Below are 6,997 nucleotides of genomic sequence, written 5' to 3' on the forward strand. Positions count from 1 at the left end.
GAAGCAAGTAGCAATAGCCCTGTGGAAGCTTGCAATGCCTGGCTGCTGCCGGTCAGCCAGGAATCAATTTGGAGTGGGCAAATCTACTGTGGGGGCTGCTGTGATCCAAGTAGCCAATGCAATCACTGATGTTCTGTTATCAAGGGTAGTGACTCTGGGAAATCTGCAGGTCGTAATGGATGGCTTTGCTGCAATGGGGTTCCCTAACTGTAGTGGGGCGATACACGGAACGCATATCCCTAACTTGGCACCGGACCGCCTTGCCAACCAGTACGTAAACTGCAAGGGGTACTTCTCAATGGTGCTGCAAGCACTGGTGGATCACAAGAGACGTTTCACCGACATCAACATGGGATGGCTGGGAAAGGTGCATGACGCTCAAATCTTTAGGAACTCTAGGCTGTTCAGGCAGCTGCAAGAAGTGACTTACTTCCCAGAACAGAAAATTACCATTGGGGATGTTGAAATGCCAATAGTTATCCTTGGGGACCCAGCCTACCCCTTGCTCCCATGGCTCATGAAGCCGTACACAGGCACCCTGGACAGTGGTAAGGAGCAGTTCAACTATAGGCTGAGCAAGTGCAGAATGGTGGTATAATGTGCCTTTGGACGTTTAAAAGTTCGCTGGTGCTGTTTGCTGACCAGGTTAGACCTCAGCACAACCAACATTCCCATTGTTATTGCTGCTTGCTGTGTGCTCCATAATATCTGTGAGAGTAAGGGGAAGACGTTGATGGCGGGGTGGGAGGTTGAGGCAAATCACCTGGCGGCTTATTTTGAGCAGCCAGACACCAGGGTGATGAGAAGGCGTGCTGCGCATCAGAGAGGCTTTGAAAACCAGTTTCATGACTGGCCAGGCTACGGTGTGACAGTTGTGTGTGTTTCTCCTTGCTGCAAACCTTCCCACTTTGTTGAACCACTCTCCCACCTTTGATCACAGCTGGCAAAGGAAATAAAGTAGCTATTGTTTTGAAACCATGCATTCTTTTTTTATTAATTTTTTTAAAAGTGAGATAACTGACAAGGTAGCCTGGGTGGGGTGGGGGCGGAGGGAAGGACAAGGCCACATTGCTTATTGTAGCCACACTACAAATCAAAACTGTTTGAATGACAGCCTTCTGTTGCTTGGGCCATCCTCTGGAGTGGAGTGGCTAGGTGCCTGGAGCCTCCCCCGCATTTTTGGGCATCTGGGTGAGGAGGATATGGAACTTGGGGAGAAGGGCAGGTGGTTATACAATGGATGCGGTGCAGGTCTGTGCTCTTGTTGGCTTTCCCGCAGCTCCACCAGACGCCTCATCGTGTCCGTTTGCTCTCCCATTAGCCTCAGCATCGTCTCCTGCCTCTGCTCACCTCTGCCACTGAATGCCTCCATGCATTAAGCTGTTCCCTAGCAGTGCGGGAGGACTGCATGAGCTTGGAAAACATGTCATTGTGAGTGCTTTTTTTCCACCTTCTAATCTGCAATATCCTCAGGGACTGAGATGATAGGAGGAGCATAGAAACATTTGCACCTGTGGGGGGATAAAAAGGGAGAGTAAAATTTAAGATGATACATTTCTGAGAACAAAGGGGAGATTCTTTCACAGTGAATCAAGCAATTCACAGCAGACAGCACATGTGCTTTAGGTACAAGGTCACATTTTGCCTTTTATATTGAGTGCCTGCCAGTATGGTGACACATCACACATGGCTGGGTGACAGAATTCGGTTTCCAGGCAGCCATGGTAAGCCAAAGGATAAGCGGGGTTGGCTTCTTACACCTTCATAACATGTGGGAATGTTTTCAAACTGCAGCACCCTCCTTTCCCATAGCAAGCAATGCCAGTTGGGTTTCACATTTAAAAGGAGGGGCTGCAGTTTTCGGGTGGATGTGCAGCACACACCTCCCCCCACTCCACCATGTGGCTATTCTCTGGGATGATCCCTTCACCCCTTCCCCTGTCACGTGGCTATTCTCTGGGATGATCCCTTTTAACCAAGCACAAACAGCCCAGCATGAACGTTGATCCTTTTACTGTTCCCTTACAAAAATTCCTGTATTTCAACCAGGTGACCATGAATGATATCACTCTCCTAAGGCTAACACAGAAAGATATCGACCGAATGTTGCTTGAATGCAACTAGAACCCAGGAGCATTCGCTGCCATGCTTTGTGCTGCAGTAATTCCAGACTACTTGCTACTGGCTTGGCGTAGTAAAGTGTCCTACCGTGGAGGATAAAATAAGGCAGCCCTCCCCAGAAACCTTCTGGAAAGGCTTTCAGAGTACCTCCAGGAGGGTTTCATGGAGATGCCCCTGGAGGATTCCCGCTCCATCCCCAGACATGTTAACAGACTTTTCCAGGAGCTGTACTGGCTGCGAATGCATCCCAATTCTTCAGGGCAAATCAAACATTAAACACTATTGCTTTTAAACCCTGTACTGTAGTTACAAATGTGCACTCACCAGAGGTGCCTTCTCCGGCTTCAGGGTCGGGGATCCCGCCTTGGGAAGGTATTGGCTCCAGAGTGATGAAAAGGTCCTGGCTGCCGGGGAGAACGGATTCACCGTTTACCTGCTGCACATTCTCCTCCTCCTCCTCTTCCTCATCCACAAAATCCTCCTCCCTGTTGTGTGAGACTCCCCCCTTGCACGTGTCCACGGACAGTGGTGAGGTAGTGGTAGAATCCCCCTAGAATGCCATGCAGCTGATCATAGAAGTGGCATGTATGGGGCTCTGACCTGGAGCGACCATTTGCCTCCTTTGCCTTTTGGTAGGCTTGCCTGAGCTCCTTAACTTTCACGCAGCACTGCTGTGTGTCCCTGTTGTAGCCTCTCTCCACCATGCCCTGTGCGATTTTGGCATATATATTAGCATTTCTTCTTTTTGATCAGAGTTCTGCCTGCACAGATTCTTCTCCCCATACGGCAATCAGATCCAGTGTCTCCCCATTTGGTCCATGCTGGAACTCGTTTGCAATTGCAGCATGAGCTCACCATGCTGACCAAACAGGAAATGAAATTCAAAATTTCCCAGGGTTTTTCCTTTGTACCTGGCTAGTGCATCAGAGTTCAAAGTGCTGTCCAGATATGACTTATATTAATTATAGCTCAGGGGCCAGATTTAGTTACAGTACAAAGAGAGGGAAGTATACCAGTGAGTGGGGTTGTATTGGCCGTTCTTGGAGTCGATGATGTTTCACAAAGGCAGATAGGGAAAGATTGTTGAACCGGAGGACGAGGGGAACACCCCCAAGCCTCAGGGTGTGGTTAATGAGTGTTTGTTAAGACAGGTGTTTAAAAGCTTGGGGTCTGATCCATGTCTGGCTGATAGAGTCCCCATATTGTATGAGAAAGTTTTGGACAACTTGCTGTTGGGGTATTGAAAGGGTTATACTCCCAAGAAAGCCCAAACAGCAGCACATGTCATCTGTGCTATGTATTGTGCTGTAGATAAGCTTGTAAAAGAGTGAGATGTTTTGGAACGTCAGCAAGATGTTGTGCAAGAAAGTTTGGATAGGAATTGGAAAAACTAAAATTGCAGAATGAAAGCCTGAAACGAGACTTGCAAACTGCTGTAGCACAAAATGTAACCAAGGCTCAGCAGATAACAGCTTTAACCCATATATGTCCGGAAAGAATAAATTTACAGGTGGAAGAGGAAGAGGAGCCCCTTCCAGGGCCTCCAGCAGCCCTGCCAGTAGTGACAGTAAAAATGTCTCAGCCTTCACGCAAATACAAGAGGAAGTAAATCATCCTCTGACTGAAACTGAAAAAGAGGCACTGGCTAAACAAATGGTCTCCTTGACTAAGAGAATGTGTTTGTCTTGGCTGTTGGAATACATGGTTAGAAAACATTTAGATCTCAAAGAGTTAAGAGAACTGATAATAACTTGTGCTGGCCCTACGGAAGGAATGGCTTTGTTGGCAGAAATTGAGGCAGAGTTGAACAGGTGACAGAGACGGTGTTATCCAGAGGGTTGCCTGATACTTTCAGACCCTCTCTGAATCAAGAAGGACAGCTTTGTTGATACATCATAAGGAAGGAGAATCTGTTATGGCTTATTGTACTAGGTTGTTGTTGGTATGCTCTCTGACTGAAATCGAGGAAAAACAGCTGACAGATTTGATCTATGATGGTTTAAGGAAACCTATTAAGGTGTTCATAGGATGGATTTAGATCAGGTTGAATTGATTAAAGCAGCTCAGGAGGTAGAAAGAGTAGTAAGTGGAGCAGGTAGTTCTTCTTGGAAAGTGATTAGTAAGGCTTCCTACAGCAATCAAGCAGGCTATAATACCTGGCAACCACACTGATGTGGGACATGGTAGTTGCAATGAAATAGGACAAGGACAAGGACAACATGGTAGGAGATGTGGAGTGTTTAGTGGGGGATCACTGCAAGAACAGGTATGGGCTCAACTTCAGGAAAGAGGGGCAGATATGGATCGTTTGGATGGGCAACTTCTGGAGACTTTGCTAGGTGCTTTAAGTGATTTGATGGCAAGGACTAGATCACAGTCAACGCTGCAATCAGGAGTTAAGGTTGTTGAGACCATGGGAACAGGTACAGAAGATCTGCCATTGAGTTCTTATGGCTTGTTATCCCCGAATTGGCTCAGATGAAATTGGCAGCTCCCTGTCAGGGTGGCTCCACATTTCAGTAAAAATGCCTCGCCCTTAGCAACCCCTGCCCCAAAGGTAAATGTTAGTATTTGTCATAAAAATAAAGGGAAGGATAAACACTTTTAAATCCTCCTGGCCAAAGGAAAAACCCTTTCATCTGTAAAGGGTTAAGAAGCTAAGACAACCTTGCTGGCACCTGACCAAAATGACCAATGTGGAGACAAGATACTTTCAAAGCTTGGGGGAGGGGAACAAAGGGTTCTCTCTCTCTGTCTGTGTTGTCTTTTGCCGGGACCAGAGAAGGAATGCAGGTCAGAACTCCTGTAAAGGGTTAATAAGCAATCTAGTTAGATATGCGTTAGATTCTGTTTTGTTTAAATGGCTGATAAAATAAGCTGTGCTGAATGGAATGTATGTTCCTGTTTTTGTGTCTTTTTGTAACTTAAGGTTTTGCCTAGAGGGATTCTCTATGTTTTGAATCTGATTACCCTGTAAGGTATTTACCATCCTGATTTTACAGAGGTGATTCTTTTACTTTCTCTTCTATTAAAATTCTTCTTTTAAGAACCTGATTTCTTGTTCATTGTTCTTAAGATCCAAGGGTTTGGGTCTGTGTTCACCTATGCAAATTGGTGAGGATTTTTTCAAACCTTCCCCAAGAAAGGGGGTGTAGGGCTTGGGGGGAAAGATGTTTCCAAGTGGGCTCTTTCCGGGTTATATTTGTTAGATGCTTGGTGGTGGCAACAGTAAAGTCCAGGGACAAAAGATAAAATAGTTTGTACCTTGGGGAAGTTTTAACCTAAGCTGGTAAAAATAAGCTTAGGGGGTTTTTCATGCAGGTCCCCACATCTGTACCCTAGAGTTCAGAGTGGGGAAGGAACCTTGACAGTAGCCAAATTACAGCCCCACATAATTGGTAAATCTTACGTGGACGAGTAGACAGAAGGAAACATATAATTGTTACTGGCATCAATTAATACAGGAGCGAAGGCAACTTTAAGTATTAAAACACCTGCCGTGGGTAGTAGATCAAACTAATTTTAAATAACTACAGTGGTTTGTAACAGCAGAACTGAAAAAGCTATACTAAAAGTAGATATGATACCACAGGAAAAGTGAGTTATTAATTTGGCAGAAAGGCTCGTTGTGAAGAGAGAGACTGTAAATGACCAGGTTATTTCAGAAGGACTAAGAAAGTAAGCCTGTAAAGCTATGGCAGCTGTGGCACTGCCAGACAATAAGTGGATAAGGGAATTTCTCATTGTTTGGGCTAGAAAGAAAACACAGTGGTAAAGATAATGGGGTAAAAAAAAAAGTTTAACGCCAGCTCCTCAGCATTCCTATCCAGCAGAAGCTGTTCCCCACATAAAAAAACTGTTGCAGGATCTAAAAGCACAAGGGGTAGTAGTGCAGGGGCTTTGACACTTTAACTCCCCAATCTCGTTTGTACAGCAACCGGATGGCAAATGACATCTCATGATTATACTATCAAATATAATTGTAAACCTACCCCTGTTATAGCCAGCCTTCTAACTGTAATGACCAGAGCAGTGGTCAGGGCTAAATGGTTCTCTGTACTAAATTTGTTAGTTGTTAATTGTTTCTTTGTTATGTTATTAACCGCTTTGAATTAATAACTGGCTAAATTATAAGAACTCCTGAGTTCCTGTTAACACCAAAAAAACAAATGCCTGAGCAGGTACAGAAGATGATCTGAGTAGCAAATTTAATGCAAACATTGGAAAACATTTGGACAGAAAAATCAACACAAACAAAAGGAAGAGCCAAAGGAATAATTAAAATATCAATAAAAATAGAAAACACGGTCAAGCTTAAGAATTGGTAAACAAAAGTAAAATAAACCCTATATAAAGGAAACAACATGGCCAGTCCTGTAGCAGTTTTAGTAACCACTCCGGATGAAGATGTATACAGACATTCTGATCAAATCCAATTATACTTGCCAAGGGACTAGATAAAACAATTTTCAGAAATAAATGCACAGTAGGTACTAACCTATAAGGCCCAGTCAGAGGCCTTGTGTGTTTTGTTTGCTTATGTTTTTGCCGGTTAATCAAGAAGTATGCTGTGAAATTTGCGATGGCTTGTTGGTGATGTAATTATTAGACCTGTCTGTGCCACAGGATTCCATCTGAAAAATAAGCCAGAAAATTGTTAAGCTACTCAAATTTCAATACAATGAGCACCCTTCTTAGGGGCACAAGCATAAAAACATCTGGGTCAAGCTAAAGGTCTATCTAATCCAGCATCCTGCCTTTTAACAAGAAGCAATGCCAGGTGTTTGAGAGAAAAACAGAACAGGCAATGATCATTGCAGCCCGTTCCCAGCTTCTGGCAAACAGAGGCCAGGGCCACCACCCCTGCCCATCTTGG

Source organism: Eretmochelys imbricata, chromosome 10 (genome assembly GCF_965152235.1).
Source record: "Eretmochelys imbricata isolate rEreImb1 chromosome 10, rEreImb1.hap1, whole genome shotgun sequence".
NCBI classification, from domain to species: Eukaryota; Metazoa; Chordata; order Testudines; family Cheloniidae; genus Eretmochelys; species Eretmochelys imbricata.